This window comes from Trichechus manatus, unplaced genomic scaffold, assembly GCF_000243295.1.
Source record: "Trichechus manatus latirostris isolate Lorelei unplaced genomic scaffold, TriManLat1.0 scaffold00019, whole genome shotgun sequence".
Classification (NCBI taxonomy): domain Eukaryota; kingdom Metazoa; phylum Chordata; class Mammalia; order Sirenia; family Trichechidae; genus Trichechus; species Trichechus manatus.
Window position 1 is genome coordinate 9526097 of NW_004443955.1, and position 18256 is coordinate 9544352.

An 18256-nucleotide genomic window follows, 5' to 3' on the forward strand; every position below is an offset into this window, starting at 1 on the left:
GGTGTTAACTGTTTGTGCCACCCAGGGATCATAGTGGCCAAGTAGTCACAAACCTGTGTGACAGTGCCCAGCCCCTCACAAAGGGTTGTTGTTATTGTTAGGTGCCGTCGAGTTGGTTCCAACTCATAGCGACCCCGTGTACAACAGAACGAAACACTGCCCAGTCCTGTGCCATTGTCATAATCGTTGCTGTGTTTGAGCCCATTGTTGCAGCCACTGTGTCAGTCCATCTCATTGAAGGTCTTCCTCTTTTTTGCTGATCCTCTACTTTACCAAGCATGATGTCCTTCTCCAGGGACTTATCCCTCCTGATAACATGTCCAAAGTATGTGAGACGTAGTCTCGCCATCCTAAGGAGTGTCCTGGCGCAAAGGGTAGGGCTGCCTGTTTATCTCAGAGAAACCCGGCCACAGCTCTCGGGTCAGCTGGAGAAAGAAGCTTGAAGACAAACATAGCAGTGCTGGTGATTCAGGTTTCCAGCCCTCCCCCTGCCCCGCCCCCGCCCAGTCACTCTGAGTGATCCCCTGTTCTGGAGTAAGACCCACTGTCCCAATTCCATGCAGAATTCCCAGTCGGGCACTAGAAATGCCCAGCCCTCCATCTCCCTGCTCTTCACGCCCAGGGGCCTCCAAGCACAGCATCCAGGTCCAAGAGGCCGTGAAGCTATGAGTGTCACCTTAACTGTGCTAAGAAAATGCTGTAAAGGTTGTTTCTGACATCCATCTCCCCCACCCCACCAGTGCCTTCGTGAGCTCCAGGGTCAGTGTCTTCTGATCGCGGCATCCTGTCCAGGGTCCCCCCCGGGTCTGCTCTCAGCCCCTCCCCCACCCCTGAGCCACCCAGGGCCCCGAGGCTCATTCCTGGATATGAGACCTCGTGTCAACTCCGCTGACATAATAATCAAAAGGTAATCAACATATTTATGAAGCATCCATTCTAAGTAATATTTAGAAGTTGTGTTTATCTCCTTAGTCCCTAGGAACATGGATTTGATCCCAGATCCAATTTATTGCCAGAGATTATCATGTGGAATACCACAGAATTTGTGATGGCAATCGAAGTGGCATCCCGTGAGAAGATAATTAATCCTGAAACCAAATGTCAACTGCCTTGGCAACAGTATTCATAAGCACGCCGAACCTCGTGGTATTTTAAGTCGTGTGGCTGAAGGACTGCTTGCTGGAAGTGTTCTCTGGGTCTGAATTCTGCTGGGAATTCAGCACTGTAGACCAGGGCCTGCCAGCTCCTCTGTACTCGTTCCAAGGGCTGTGGGGCTCCCAGAGTCCTTGCACCCTGGAGAATCTGGTTATCTGCATGTGGACAGAAAGAGCCCCACAGAAACCAGGGCTGCTGTAGCTTTGGAGGCATGCATCTCCCCTGGGAAGCTGGGCTACAGGATGACTTCCCCCCGTGATGAATGAGCACACAACTTGGGGGGATGGAGTGTTCTAATCTTGTGGGGGACCTGTGTACTTTATTTCCAGCCTGAGGATGGATAAGGATTAGGAGATTATTCCCAAAATGATTGTGGTTTACCAAGAAGAGTGGGCTCTGACATTTCTGTCTAATCCCAACTGGCTGGGAGCATGCTGGCTTCGAATCTGCAGAAATGGGCTGAGGACCGTGGAGGGCAGAGAGATGGGAGAGTAGTATGGATTGAATTATGTCCCCCCAAAAGACAGGGTAAAGTCCTAACCCCTGTGCCTGTGAAAGTGGCCTTCTTTAGGAAAATAGTCTTTCTTTGGAGATATTATCTGTTAAGTCATTGCAGAGAGTAGGATGGGTTCTAGTCCTAATCCCTTCGGAGTGATGCCTTATGACAGGGGAGAACAGACATGGAGTCCGGCTCCCACAGGGGAAGACGCCATGTGAAGATGCCTTTATGAGCCGAGGAACACCAAGACACACCTGGGGCTGCAGAAGCTGGAAGAGACAGGACGGATGGTCCCCTAGAGCCGGCAGGGAGAGCGGGATCCTGCTGGTGCCCTGATCTTCACTTCCAGCCTCCAGAACTGTGAGAGAATACATTTTGGTTCTTGAAAACCACTCACTTGTGGTATTTTGTCATGACAGCCCTAGGAGATGAGACAAGAATGGTCCTGGCCGTGCTGCCTGCAGAGAGCTCGGCAATGGCCAGGCCACACAGCTGCAAAGGAGCACCAGGGAGTTGGAGCCGTGTTTGGTTCTTTGTGTGTGTCCCTGGCCGCTGGGATGGAGTGGCCCTCCCTGATGCTGCCTCGCTGGGCAGTAGACTTACAGCCAGATGGAGAGCCTGGCGGCCCCCAGGGAGTTCCCAGGTTTTCACTCTCACGACTTTGTTGGACTGTCTTTAAGGAGAACCTTCTGTCCTGGATGCAGGTCATAAAAATAACGCAACCCTGCTTTCGCTGTGGACACCTGGGCACTCCTGCCAGAGGAGAGATTCACGTTGTTCTCTGGGAAGACTGAAATGTGGTGCTGGATCCAAGTGGTAGGTGACCTTGCAACTGACTGAGACACTGCTGGGGAAGGAGAGGAGATGAACTTGAAAAGCATGCTAATGAATAGCGGTGGACGGGCGCCCGGAGTCCTGACTCCTCCCAAGCCACACGGCTACTTGTGTGATTCCCATAAATAGACACTTGACTGCAGATTCTGCATTGAAGTGCCATGTGGGCCTGCATCTTCTATGGACAGTGTTATATAAGGTGAGGTTCGGTGCGGCTGGGTGATTTTGTGCCTTTGGTGGCCTACGGGGAAATGCCCAGAATACAGAGACGAATGAGGTACACTCCTTTCAAGAGGCTTCCAGGCTCTCAGGGGAGGCAGGCGCAGAACGGCAGCTCCTCCATCCAGGTGTGGACAGCCCGGGGAGCAGTGGGCAGGCCTCGCCGTCTAAGACAGAGCAGCAGGGCTGGGAGAGAGTGGAGGGAGCTGGACACTCCCCCGGAAAGCTGTGGACTCCACAGGCTCACAGTGGTCGGGGCAGTGTGAGTGGGCCTGGAGAGGTTCGGGGCATGGTGGGCCTGTGGGACATACTCCAGCCGGTGCTGGTGGGCTGAAGCTCTGGGCTCTTCCCCATTGCCCTTCTTAGTCACAGCTGCCCATAGCCGGGGTGGGGTGCCTGAAAAGGACAGGGCTGGCTGGCTGGCCTTTCCCATGGACCTTCTCGAGGTCACGGAACTTGTTTACAACTTGAGGTCCTGTTTGCTGATGCTCCGGGAAGCGTTTTTGCCACCAAGACCTAGCGTTTAATATGTGCACTATTCCAGGAATTGCTCAGATGGTGGTGCTGGGGATGAGGGAGAGAGAACTGCTACTTGGTGCTAATGTGACCTCAGCCATTGTCTAGGGCCTTGGTGGCATTTCATGATCCCAGCCATCTTGGAAATAGTTCTTGTGGTCCACCTGGTACACATGGTAACTGGAGACTGATGATGTGAAGGGACTTGCTGTGTTCACACAGGAAGCAGGTGGCTATGCTGATTCCACTTGGGAAGGAGTGTGTGTGGTTGAAATGCTTTATGTACCTGGTTTACTCAGGTGAGAGAGAGGCCTCCATGCAAAGGGCCAGACTCTGTGATGCTCTGCAGAACCAGGCATCTAGGAACTGAAGCACCAACCCACTTGGAAAGAAAGTGAACAACACGCAAATGTCCAGTTTCCTCTGAGCAGCTACCACCCGTCTGTCACTTTGTTGTACTGTGGTGGCTTGTGTGTTGCTGTGATGCTGGAAGCTATGCCACCAGCAGGGTCACCCATGGTGGACAGGTTTCAGCAGAGCTTCCAGACTAAGACCTGGAGATCTTTTGAAAATTAGCCAATGAGAATTCTGTTGATCACAATAGAACATTGCCAGATTTGCTTGCATTGGACATGTCGTCAGAAGGGATCAATCACTAGAGGAAGGCATCATGTTTGGTGAAGCAGAGGGTCAGTGAAGGTGAGGGCGACCCTCGGTGAGATGGATTGGCACAGTAGCTGCAACAATCGACTCCAACATGCTGGCTATCATGAGGATGACACAGGGCCAGGCAGTGTTTCCTTCTGTTGTACATTTGGTCGCCGTGAGTTGGAGTTGACTTGACAGCAGCTATCTATGTATCTATATGTCTATCTATGTATATATCTCTGTATGTGTCTGTCTATATATCTATCTTCTCTGAGCAGAGCCAGGCAGATTGTAGTTCTGAAGCCTTCCTAAGGTGTGATTTGGTCAAAAGGGACACATCCTCAGTCTTCTAAGGGACATCCAGTCAGTGTCCTTTATGTCTGGCCCACAGTCATCTCCACGGGACCAGTTTGGAGTGCAGGACATTCCCCCACGTCCTTAATTAAAGCCACTCTTAGGAGTGTCTGCCGAGGGACATGCATAGTGACCACCAGACTTTGCTAGAAGTGACAAAACCAAGTCCAGGTTAGCCTTTGTGATGAAGTAGAAGCGTTTGTCTGCCTGTGTCAATGGCAAGACTGCTTTCTTTCACCAAAGAATGATAACCGTCCCCTGTGACCTCCGACCCTGGGATAGATTGAGGACATACTGTCCAACCACAACATCTGTTAATTCAGTGTGCTCTGCCTTTCCATTCCCAGCAGTGAGGCCCCAGGGAGGATGCTGTCATTGCTATTTTTTGGAAAGGAAAGAAGAAAATCCTTTGTCACTTTATTCTGTCTTCAGCCAAATTGGAGGGAGAAGAGGATTTAGATGTAGTGTTTAGGACAACTGAGCCCACTCCTCTTTCTCTGTCCCAGGTGCCCCACCCCTTCTTCACTTACTGCCCTTAACACGGATTCCTGATCCAACCCCGTCTTAATTGTCTAATGCTGCTGTAACAAAAAATACCACAGGCAGGTGGCATTAAGAAACAGAAATTTATTGTCTGACAGTTCAGGAAGGTAGAAGTCTGAATTCGGGCTTTAGCTCTAGGGGGAGGTCCTTCTTTGACTGTTTCAGCTTCTAGTAGCTGTGACAATCCTTGGCGTTCCTGGGCTTGTGGCTACATGTGTGCCCCGTCTTCATATGGCATCTTCCCTGCGTGTGTCTCTGTGTCTGTTCTGCTCTTCATAGATCAGAAGTGGTTAGGTTCAGGGCCCACCTTACGCCGGTATGACTTCATTAATCTAACAAAAGAATAACCCGTATTTCCAAAAAGGATCACATCCTCAGTTACAGGGGCATACATGTTCAGTATATTTTTGGGGAGACAAAATTCAATCCGTAACTACCCAAGGGCCTTTCCTGAAGCCTCTGAATATATTGGCCTTACTCTTCAGCTTTCATTTGAGAAGGTTTCTCTCTTCCAGAGAAGTGTGAAACCCTGGCCTCTTCCCAGCTCTCTGTGATGGAGAGAGGATGGTCAGAGCACCCAGCAGATGAGGAAGGGTGGGCCACGACCTGTAGGGGAATGAGAGGTGGTCCTCCTTCTCTTCCTTTTCCTCTAATTGCTCTTCATCCCCTCCCAGCCCCCACATGCACGCCTACCTCAGTCTCAAAGCTGCACAAAATACCAGTTCTGCAAACTAGTGGGGTCAAGCTTTGTTGTAGGAAAATACATATTCATGAGGGCTTTGAGGCGCTTCATTAAAATGCAGATAGTTAGTCTCTCATTCCAGAGTGATACATAAACCGTGATTTATTTGCCCAACATGATGTTCTTAAGGCAATAATTATGTCATGAATGGCTAAAGAAACATTTTAATTATTTGTTTAGGGTAATTTCTGATCATATCATTAGAATTATATTCTGTTCATTTTTACAGGTAATTAAAGGTCTCTCACACATTTAAATGTCTGTACTTGAAGGGGCGCTGTATGAATACCCATATCATTTCTGAAACCAAAGTGATTTCCCCTCTTTCTTCTGCTTTATTCTAGAAAGCTTTCATCACCAGGAGGGTTTTGGGGACATTGATAATCCACTGTTTCAGGTAAGAAGTATGAGGTAGCCTGCATGGAGTGAGGTGCTGCCTCCAACATCTGTGAAGTGAGATCATTTTATAGAGAGATGCTGCACTTTAGGTGGAACTGGGCAACTGCCTGTTTCCTTATTTCCTAGGGCCTGTGTATTTGGAATTCAGAACTAGGCTGAGCACAGGGAACTTGAGGTGGGGGTTTGGTTTCCAGCTATGCAGCGGACGAGCCCTGTGCTCACTGCCTGGCACATTGCCTAGAACTGTTGCACCACCCACACACCCACACACAATCACACACATGCCCACCCCCTCCTCCACAGACCAGTGTGCCTGTGAACTGCAGTTCTCATCTGATTCAGTCATTAATTTGTGTACCCCCTACCTAAATTCCTATTTATGTTGAAGGTAGGTAAATTTCACCAACAATAGATTCAAAACCTTTCATTATCGAACTTGGACAACATTACTAGTCTATTTAAAGAAGTCAACTGTTACAAAATACCAGAAAGCAAAGTGGAAGAAATCAGACTTTGGTCAAAAAGAGGAATGAGGACCAGGGGGTCAGCTTCATGCACAGAAATCCCTGCGCCTTGTGCATGATGCTGACGCCTGGTTGGCATCTGCCCCACTCTTGCCCTGTAGGACCTGCAGGAGCAGACCTGCGTGGGTCTCTGTAGCCCTGTGTGTGAAGCTGACCTATGGTCGGCATCTGCCCCACTCTTGCCCCATAGGACCTGCAGGAGCAGACCTGCGTGGGTCTCTGTAGCCCTGTGCGTGAAGCTGCCCTATGGTCGACATCTGCGCCATTCTTGCCCCGTAGGGCCTGCAGGAGCGGACCTACGTGGGTCTTTGTAGCCCTGTGCGTGAAGCTGACCTGTGGTCGGCATCTGCCCCATTCTTGCCCCATAGGGCCTGCAGGAGCAGACCTGCATGGGTCTCTGTAGCCCAGGTGCCAGCCGACTGCTTGGCACATTGGTGACTGGCAGGTGATGGTTTCTGGATTGAAGATGAATTGGCTCTCTTCTTCCTGGGCCAAAGATGTGCCAGGTGGCTTGGTTGAAGGGTTGTGTTTGGAGAGCAGAGAGGAGGGGAGTAGTGTCAGAGGTGAGGGGGCTGAGCTGGGCATACCTGTGTTGTAACACCCAGAATGGGTCTGAGTTTCTGATGGATTCTGTGGGTTCTTTGATATTCATGGAAAGGAGCATCTGCTAGGCTTGGGTGGGGCAACATGTAGGGAAGTGGTGGCTCTGGGCTCCCAGGGAGGCTGGGTGAAAAGAGAGGAGAGCTTTGGGTACCTCACTGAGGAAGCTCTGTGTCAATTCCTGGGTCAGAGATGAAGCCTAGTGGGGTAAGGACAGGATACTGGTGGGGAGCGTGCAGAAGGCCACAGGCCTTGCTGTTTGAAGCTACTGAGAGAACGTTCTTTTGTAAAGCAAGACAGGTTTATTTCATATTCTAATCCAGCCACCCCCACAAAAAACCCCAAACCTCTTGCCATTGAGACGATTCCAACTCATAGAAACCCTGTAGGACAGAGTAGAACTGCCCCATAGGGTTTCCAAGGAGCGGCTGGTGGATTCAGACTGCGGACCTTTTGGTTGGCAGCTGAGCTCTTAACCACTGTGCCACCAGGGCTCCTCTAATCCAGCATCTATCCTAAATATAGGTATTGTTGTTAGGTGCTGTAGAGTCGATTTTCGACTCATAGCGACCTGATGTAACAGACTAGAAATGCTCCATGGGGTTTTCTAGGCTGTAATCTTTATAGGAACAGACTGCCAGGTCTTTGTCCTACAGAGCCACCTGGTGGGTTCAAACTGCCAACCTTTCGGTTAACAGTCACCAGGACCCCTACTAAATTGAGGTAACTGCCCATAATTACTGTGGCATACATGAGTCAGGAATTCCCTTGCATCAAATTGGGGAGCAAGGGAACCCTGGATGGATTCTGTGGTGTGGCTTTTGGGGGCTGGGGAGACACATTCCTAAGGTATTTAAGAGATATGGAATAGTCATCCCCCATCTAGGCAAACAGAGGTTAAGCCTTCAGAGAAACTGCATGATTTTTAATGGGCTTGGGCATAAGAATAACTGAGTATTTTTCTGTACTTTTACTCAGTTGTCAGTTTTTAAATAGTTTGTGAATTTATGTTTGTGCACTCAACAAGGACTTTTCCATTGCATTTGATTTTCTATTTAGAGTTACAAACATGCTTCAGCCTTAAATACGTAAATGCATTAACCAACCTCAGCTCTGAAAATTCTGAAGAATTTCAGGGATTCTGGAAAGTGAGAATATTTTGTTTGTAGTGCAGTTAGGACAGCTTGGAAGAGAGACATTACTTATAGGCAAGTGACCTTACAAACTACAGTGCAATTCCTGTCATCTGGGGGTCCAGGCCCAAGCAGCTACCCCAACTCATTTGCCCTTTAGGAATTGTCCACGAGGAAATTGCCTTCTTGAATTTCTTTTTAGGGGAAACTGGGCTTGTCGTTACCTCGTGATGGAGCCACAGTTCTGCTTGTACCTCTAAGGTACAGTATTGATTTCTGGTATTTTTTTCTTCTGAGCCCAAGAAAGATCTGCTGGAATTTTTATGTATCCTGAAATACTATTAGATATCAAAATCATTTGCAGCAGACATGACACTGTGCTCTATTGCTGGTTGCTTTCACCCATCTGCAGGGTATAGGACTGTTATTTAAGTGAAAATGCTCATTCTCTACAGCTTCCCCACAGAAAACCATATCCCTTTTCTAAAAGAAAAGTGGAAACGAGATGGATATTTTTAAATGCAATTATGCCAGAATGAATCTTTGTGAGGGGATCTGCAGAGAGAAGAGGAGGCTTGTGTTTATTTTTTTACTACAAACCAAACCATTCCGTGACTTTAGAATGCCGGTGCCAATAACATGCTTGGTATCTTTTCACAGAATAACTTTATAAATATGCTTCCACTTACAGTAAAAGTTTGGGTCAAATGTTTTCTATTTCTTTTTTTCCTGGAAGAATTAAATTTGAGGGCTCACCGTCCTGTGATACCTACCCTGCAGGCCCTTGGTCTATAAAATGTGTGAATAGTAAATATGCAAATTAAGTGAGGAGTCTGTGGGTGGTGCCAAAGGTTAGTGCACTCGGTTGCCGATTGAAAGGTTGAAGGTTCACGTTCACCCAGAGGTGCCGCTGAAGAAAGGCCTGGTGGTCTACTTCTGAAAAATCAGCCAGTGAAAACCTGAAGGAAAAAGTTCCGCTCTGACACACATGGGGTTGCCGTGAGTCGGAATCTGCTCAACGGCACCTGGTTTTAAATTCAGTGCTTATCCTGGGGGAATGTTGGGAAGATTAATAAGATGTACTTGAATTATGGTCAAATCTTAGAAAATATATTAAGTTAAAAGATATTGCATTTATGAAATAATATCAGCAGGCCCTTGGTCCAGTACAAATACATACAACTGCTGTGTAATCTAACAAAAATGTTCTAAAAATAACATATAAGAGCCAAAGAAAGAGAGCAATTCCCACCTAGCAGACATTAAGAGAAAACACAAAGCCAGAACTTTCAGAGGAAGTAGACACAATGGCAGGGGTAGGTGGAGAGCTGTAACGATTAAGACTGTGTGATACTTGTGTAGGGAGAGACAGAGAGGTGGGTGGGACAGAGCAGTTCATCTAGTAAAAACTCTCACATATAGGGGAACTCAGGAGTCGGCAGAGATGTGTTATTGACCAGATAGGAAGCGATGCTGGACACCTGGCTGTCTGCATAGGAAAAGATGACATGAAATCCCTACCTCACAGCATACACACAAATAAATTCCAATAGAATTGAAGACCTAAGTGTGAACAGCATAGTGTTAAAACTTGTAGGAGAAAATAATGCATAAGAGATTTTCTGTATGCCTTTGAGGTAGGAAAAGGTAACGCGCGCATGTGCACACACACACGCACAAATCATAAACTAAAAGACTAATCAATTAAACATCAACATTAGCAACTTCTTTAAGAGACTAGACATGCTAAATAAAGATTAAAGCAAACTACAAACTGGAAGAAATTATTTGCAACATATTTACTGTAATGGATTAGTATTCTATCTATACTGTATAAAGACCTCTTTCAAATCAGTAAGAAACAATAGAAGTGAAAAATGGGCAAATACTATGAAGAGGAAGAACCCAAATGGCTAATAAACAAATGAGTTCTGTCTTACTCTTAACCTGGGAACTGCCGGTTAAACAATGAGATGCATTTCACATTTATACGTTGGCTAACTGGAGAGTCTGATGAACTAAGAGTTGTCAAGAACATGGCACAAGGGGGACTTTCATGCCTTGCTTATCAAGGGCCAATCAGTAAAACCCCTTTGGAGAACACTTAGGCAATATCTGTCGTTGTTGTTTGCTGTCCGGTTGGCTCTGACCCATGGCCACCTTATTAGTAACTGAGCGAAATGTTGCCCATCCTGTGCTATCTTCATCATCATTGGTATTTTAAAGTCCATTGTTGCAGCTATTGTGTTAGTCTACGTCACTGAGGGTTTCCCTCATTTTTGCTGACCCCCTGCTTTAACCAAACGTGATGTTCTTAGTTCTGGCAAGTGGTGTTTCCAATGATGTGTCCAGAGTAAGCAAGCTGAAGTCTTGCCGTCCTTGCTTCTAAGGAGCATTCTGGTTGTATTTTTTCTGAGACAGATCTGTTCATTTTTTTTGCAGTCCATAGTATATTCAATATTCTTCACCAACACTACAATCTGAATGCATCATTTCTTCTTTTGTCATCCTTTTTCATTGTCCAGCTTTTGCATGCATATGAAAGCAGTATTAAGGCTGAAATATGGATCCCTCCTGAGCCGGCAATTCTACTCATATGTATATGCCCTAGCAGTATTAGCAAGTCATGAGTGGATTCAGTGGGTCACAACCAGTGTCTGAAAAAGGAGTGAAATGGATTAGAATAGAACAGAACGTGTTGTTACATTCCACATAGCGAGGGTAAGTGCTGCTTTGCGAAGTGACCCTAGGTGTCTGGGGAGGAAACGGAGTGGGGTAGGGTTGACAACATTTGTTAGACCAGAATGGTGTGTGCGGGGATGTTTGCAGCATCGTTCTCTGTATGTTCTTTCATGTATTTGAAAAAGTTCTTAAAAGATGTTCTGTCATATACACAGCACACAAGCCTCGCTCTTCTGGGACTGTCTTGGTCCTGTTTACTAGCTAATCCTCCAACTCGGCTGTAATTGCTGACTTCCTGGCCTCACTTTTTTTGTTTTTTTTGTCTTAATTTATTGTTTGTGTGTTTTAAGAGACTTTATTTTTTAGAGCAGTTTAGGTTTGCAGAAAAATAGTGCAGAAAGTACAGAGAGTCCCTGTACAGCCCCTCTGCCTCTGGCCGTTTCCTCTGTATGAACACCTTGCATTCCTGTGGGATATTTGTTATAACTGATGAACCAGTATTGATGCATTATTGCTAACTAAAGTCCACTGTTTGTGTTGCAGAGTCCTGTGGGTTTTGACAAATGCATAATGTCATGTGTCCACCATTACAATGTCACACAGTACAGTTTCACTCCCCCGAAAATGCCCTGTGCTCCACTTACCCACCCCTCCCCTGCTCCCCCTGCTGGTCTCACATTTTTACTGATGATTCTGCCTTTGTCTCTTCTTTGGCGTGATTAGGACTTCAGAATGGCCTGGCTTAGCAATGGACTTGGCCCTGTTCTTTCAAAGGCAGCACCAGGAGTGTTCTTCTTGGTTCTGTGTGGCCAGTCCCCCCTCTCAGGTACCTTCTCCCTATCTTGAAGACAAGGCCCCCAGGACACCCTTTTTGGGAAGCCTCCTTGGGCTTTTAAGGCCATGGTATAGTGCGCATGCCCATTCCATGCTTTCCTACCTGACTGCTGAGCTCCTTGTAGACTTTGTTAAAGAAAACTGCACCGGGCGGTGTTAAAACAGGCAAGGAGGACATTTTTCAAAAGGACTGTTGTAAGGGAGGGAGGGGACAGAGCTAAGGGGGAAGGACCATTGTACTAGGAGGGCAGGAGACTCCTACAACGGGAGCAAGGTCAGAACTCAGCGTAAGTAAGTCTGAGCTCAGCTTCTTCACTGAAGCAGAGGTTGGGAGGGATTTTGAGGACTGAAGTGAGCTAGTGGGAAAATTCTAAAGTACTGAAGGACTTTAGGGGGAGGTTAAACAATAGCGTGTCTCGATCACATGGCGTTATCTCCTGAGTTTACTGTTCGGGGTAGGTGGGACATGTCCCGTCTGGATTCTGTAAGGGCCAGGGAGAGAGGGAGTCTGGAAGAAACCCATCTAAAGTTTAGTCAAGCTGAGAGTAACATTCATGCCGTCTTGATCATTTTCCAGAACACTAACGGGTGTGGTGATTTCTTTAGCCATCACTGTTTTCCAGGATCACAGGACTGGGGTAAAATCCAGCATTGTTGGCTTGTATGCCTGCTTCTTCTGTCGCCTTCACAACCTCCAGTTCAGTACCTCATGTACAGTAGATGCTCAAGAAATAGAGATCACTCATTCGGCTTTAGACGCTTCAACTTTCAGAAGCACATTTTCCTTATCTGTACAGTGGGGACTCATGATTTTATGAGGGGGGTGTCATGAAGAAAGGCCTGGTGATCTACTTCTGAAAATCAGCCACTGAAATCACATAGTGAATGGAAAAAGCTTAGCCCATAATAGTTACTCATTATTGTTTGTTTCCTTCCCCGGAGGAGGAAAAGAGAGAATATCGAGGTGGTTATTATTATTTGCTTTTAGGCTTGATGTGTATTTTCTAATACTTGAAAACTGCCCTGACAATCACCTTTTTTTTTTTTTTAAGTTACACATTAGGAGAGAAAAAATAATCAACACTTTTTTTTTACAAGACAAAAAATATGTTAAGAAAAGAACACTATGAGCTACTACTAGGTTGAGCCCAACATAATTAGCATGATTAAATGGAAAGGAGTTAGCCATTTTTAGATGTAATTTTTATTAATTATATTCAGATCTAAGTAATTATGTCCAGTTCTAATTAATGACATTAATGTTTAAACCAGCATTCCCAAGCCGTGTTCAGGGGAGTCTCATGAGATGTTCCTGAAAATAGTCATCCATGTTCAAATGAGGCTGGGAACACGGTCCTCACCCCTCTTAGAGAGTCCCAAAGCAGTGTATTAAAGGCCTTAGGGAGTCCTGCAAGAAAGAAACCTCCTTAACTCTGTTTAACATAGCATTTTTCCAAACTTATTTTCACCATGTGTGCCGCGAGACACTCATGGAAATGCTAATTTAAATCAGAACCAATTATACCACAGTTTGTAGTTGGACTAGTTGTTAAGCAACATGTATATTTATGGAGATGTTTCCTAAGTCTTCTAGAGTCTGGGGTCTTTTCTTTCATGGCAGAGCATACTACAAAGAATTTTGTTTTCATACAGTCCAGGGCTGCTACATACTGATCCCCTTTCTTGGGTGTGTTAATCTCCTTCAGTCAGTTTACACATCTGCAGGGGAGAATGGTGGCAGCACGCTGGCCGTTGGAGGGGTGGTCCCTGGGTAGTGCAAACAGTTAATGTGCTCGGCCACTAACCAAAAGGTTGGAGATTTGAGTCTGCCCAGAGGTACCTCAAAAGAAAGACCCGGTGATCTACTTCCAAAAAATCAGCCGTTGAAAACCCTATGGAGCACAGTTCTACTCTGACACACATGGGGTCACCATGAGTCATAGTTGACTTGACGGCAACAGGTTACTAGTTACTGGTCAAGATGAACATCTGTACTTGGAGGTGTCCCCCTCAGCTCCAGGCCCATGGGAGGGCTCTGAGAAGGTGTGGTTATTACCAGCTGTGGCAAAGAGACCCTCATGTACAAGGGAGGCTGTTCTCCATGTCTTGGGCTCACGGGCTTGGACCTGGGACTGCTCAGGGAAGGAACACCATTCACCCCTGGCCTCACCTGTGGGGCGCCATGGAAAAGGGTGCGCTGTATGTTGTCCCTCATTTGATTTTTTTTCCTTTGCCCATTTTAATAATAGACTTTATTTTTTAGAGAAGTTTAGGTTTACACAAAAATTATGCAGAAAGTTGATTGTGTTGAAAAGTAAAATGGTGGCAGATAGTCATTTTGGCTTGGGTTAATGGGAGGTCTTTATGAGAGGTTAAAAAGGAAACACTGGACCTTAGCTTTCAGTATCAGCCTGTGCAGGAGAGTGTAGGGTGGTTCGTTGGCAGCATCCGTGGATGTAAAGGGAGTTGAAGAGTGGACCCCCAGGAAGGGTATCTCATCCATCTAGTATGGTTATCCAGGAGTAAGTGGTATTTGACTTTTCATCTCAGGGATGAGTATACATTTCTGGGAGGAAGAGAGAAGGAGGCAGGGCATTCCAGGCAAAGAGAAGAACATATCTGATGGAAGTATGGAGACCTGAAACAGGGTGGCAGATCCAAGGAATGTCATTGATTTGATCTGGCTTCAAGTAGTAGCCAGAGGATGAAGTTGAAGAGGCAGCAGAGCCCAGATTGTTCTGTTTGAAGGCTGTGGAGACCCCCCCGAAAGATCTTCATCAGAAGGCTGGCAGGGTGGGACGTGTGCTTTTGATAGATCACAGTATGGGGACAACCTGGGGGAGAAGACCAGTACCTGGGGAGGCTCTTCATCTGTCCCTGGGGAGAAATGTTGAGGTTTAAATAAAGGCAAATGGGCTGGAGGAGAAGACTGAGGGGAGAGACACCAAGGAGGCAGGGTTTGACAGAGCGGGTGTGGAGGGTCCGGGAGAGGGAGTGGTCACTGGACTTCTACCTAGGGTGACCAGGTGGTTGATGATGTCGTTCCCTGAGATTGCAAACTTAGTAGGAGAAGAATATTATCTTCGAGGTGGAAAAGAATTGGTAAGTCTGTATTTCATGAGGAGTCACTGGATGTTGCAAATAATTAACTCGCTTGGCTGCTAACCAAAAAGTTCACCCAGAGGCACCTCAGGAGAAAGACATGGTGATCTATTTCCAAAAAATCAGGCACTGAAAACCCTATGGAGCACAGTTCTACTCTGACACATGTGGGGTCACCATGAGTAGGGATCAACTTGATGGCAGCTGGTTTTCATATTTCATGAAGGGCCAAGGAACTCTTGAGGGGATGGATATGGAGCATGGGAGGGAAAAGGCAGGAACCTGGGAATCCATGGATTAGACCTGCAGGTTGAAGCCACAGGAGTGGAAGAACTCCACGGAGAATGAGGGAGTGTAAAGGAGCCTGCGGGGCTGACACCATGGGGAAATTGGTGTCACAGGAGACTGAGGAGGAGAGGCTGGCAAGTGGGGCAGGAGAGAAAAGGGTGTGGGATTTCCAGTAGAATGGTGGTGGTCACACAAGGTCTGAGTGTGATTTTAAGAGGCAGAGAAAGTGAATGTAGGGGAGAAGAGAGAAATTGAGAATAGAAGGGAACAAGGTATGTTTCTATAATGATGGAAACTTTATTGTTCAAGGGCTGGGGCAAAAAGTGACCCGTGTATCAGATGCAGCGAGGAGGGACGAAGGAGTCGAGCCTAAGTGCAGATGGAGAGAGCTTTTATTGTCTGGAGGGGTGTTTTCAGCTGTGGCCTCTGTCCTCTCTGGAAGATGGGAGTCAAGTTGTGATGAGCGGAAGGGAATCGTCTCAGTGGATGTATCTGCAGTGCTGGCATTAACCTTTTGAAAACATATCTCCAGTTGTGTACTTTGGAGGGTGGATTTGATCATCTTAATGTGGATTGTGGAAGTAGTTCCCAAAGAGGACCTCCAACATTATTTTCAGTCATGAAAAAAGTGGAATGTCTGTCTGGCCTCCCAGAGTGCTGACTGAGGAAAATAGCACTCATCTGGATGCATGTCTGGGTTTTTGTTGATATTCAGTGTCATGGATTTAATTGTGTCTCCTAAAATGGTATGTAGAAGTCTTCACTCCTGTACTTGTGAATGTGACCTTGTTTGGAAATAGTTTCTCTTGGAAGATGCTGTCAGTTAGTGAGGTTATACCAGAGTAACCAACCAACCAGTTGCCATTGAGTTGACTCTGATGCATGGTGACCCCCTGTGTGTCAGGGTAGAACTGTGATCCCTAGGGTTTTCGCTGGCTGATTTTTCAGAAGTAGATCTTCAGGCCTTTCTTCTGAGGTTCCTCTGGGTGCACTTGAACCTCTAACCTTTCGGTTAGCAGCCAAGCATGTAGGGTGGGTCCAAATCTTTTCTGAGTGGCGTCCCTATAAAAAGGGAAAGCAGATATGAAGACGTATTCATAGAGGGGGGAGAGAGACATACTATGAAGAGGCATCTGCAAGCCGAGGAATGCCCAGAGACACCTGGGGCCACCAGAAGCTGGCAGAGACAAGTAAAGACCTTCTTCTAAAGCCTTTGCAGAGAGTATGGCCCTCTGTCACCCTGAATTAGGACTCCCAGCCTCCAGACCTGTGAGACAGTAAATTTCCATCCGTCTTTGTGGTGTTTTGTTAGGACAGCTCTAGGACACTAAGACACTCCGCCTTGACAGTCTCACCTTTGTCCTTGCAGCAGTCAGGCCATTTTATGTCAGGAGAATGTGGAGGTTGTCACTGGCTGGGAGGCCTGTCAGTCGCCAAAGAAAATTAGCTCCTGCCTATGACAACTTGTGCTTTCACATCAGAAGATCCACCAGGCTTGGGGAGCAATGAGACAATGGATAAATCATAACTTCCTCCCCTTCCCTCAAGTTTCCTGTGGTGGAGGGGAGGGGGGTAGTCACCATCCGTCTGTCAGTTTGTCATACTGTGGTGGCGTACTGGAAGCCATGCCACCAGTATTGTAAATACCAGCAGGGTCACCCATGGTGGACAGGTTTCAATGGAGCTTCCAGACTAAGACTGACTAGGTAGAAAGGTCTAGTGATTTACTTCGCAAATGAGCCAATGAAAACCTATGGATCACAACAAAATATTGTCTGATGTAGTGCAGAAGATGAGGCCCCTAGGTTGGAAGGTGCTTGAAATGCAGTGGCTGCATCAGTAGACTCAAGCATACCAACAGTTGTGAAGATGGCACAGGACTGTGCAGCATTTCGTTCTGTGTACGTGGGGTCTCCATGAGTTGGAACCCACTTGTTGAGTAACAACCCAGCAGCGTCTGGACCTAGGCTAGGCCGCGTAGCCAAGAGACCAAAGAAAGACTCCAGAACCAGCGATCAAGATGTATGGTTTACTTGGGGAACTTACAGGACAGTCCAGGGCAGCGGCTGGACCAGAGTAGTGCTCCACTACCACCTAACAAGGGACACGAGCTTATATATAGTTCCAGCTGGGGCTCAGGTTTATTGTTTTTTCTTCCCCGTCTTGGGGTGGCCAGCACTTCCAAGGACTACACATCCAGGCTCAGATGTTTTTCTCGTAGCTGATAAGGCACTCCTCAGCCTTGGCCACCAACCCAGTCATGCCACTCCCAACCTTGTACCTTAGCCCGAGTTTGTCCCGAGTTCATCCCCAGCATACTTCAGGGGAGCAATGCTGCGGCCATTAGGAGGGGGATGCGTAAAGCTGAATAGCGTTACCTACAGCACTTGATGGCAGCTAATGACAGTGAGGAGGGCGGAGTACAAGCTGGGACAGAGGTTCCAGTGCCCCAGCTCTGCCCAGGTCCCCGGCTCTGACTCAGTGACACCCAGTATTCCCTTTAGGCCCTGACAGCGCCTGCCTGCCTGTTTAGAGGATCCTTGTTACATGGTGCAGACCCTTGGGAGGCAGGCCCCCGGTGTGCAATGTGACTTCTGTCTGCCAGCTCATCCCTTCACCTGTGCACCCTGGCGGATTCAGTGGCAGCAATTGCTTCCTCCATTGAGCACAGCCACATGCCCAACACATGTAGAATTGGGCTCATGTGGTAATCCTTCCACTCCAATGCAGATGTGATGGTCTCTGTGTTGCAGAGAAGCACACAGGCGTATAGATGTGCAGTCTCGCCAACTGTACGTAGCTGTTATGGATTGAATTGTGTCCCCCAAAATGCGTGTTGGAATCCTAACCCCTATACCTGTGATGTAATCCCATTTGGGAATAGGTTTCCTTTGTTATGTTAATGAGGCCGTATCAGCCTAAGGTGTGTCTTAAGCCAGTCACTTTTTTTTTTTTTTTTAATATTTTATTGTACTTCAGGTGAAGGCTTACAGAACAGATAGTTTCTCATGTAACAGTAACACACATGCTATTTTGTGACATTGGTTAACAACCCCACAACATTTTAACCCTCTAAATTCTCAACTTTTTTATTTATTTATTTTTTTTGGTGAAAATACACATAGCCAAAGATACGCCATTTCAAAAATTTTTTTTACATACACATTTAAGTGACATTGACTAC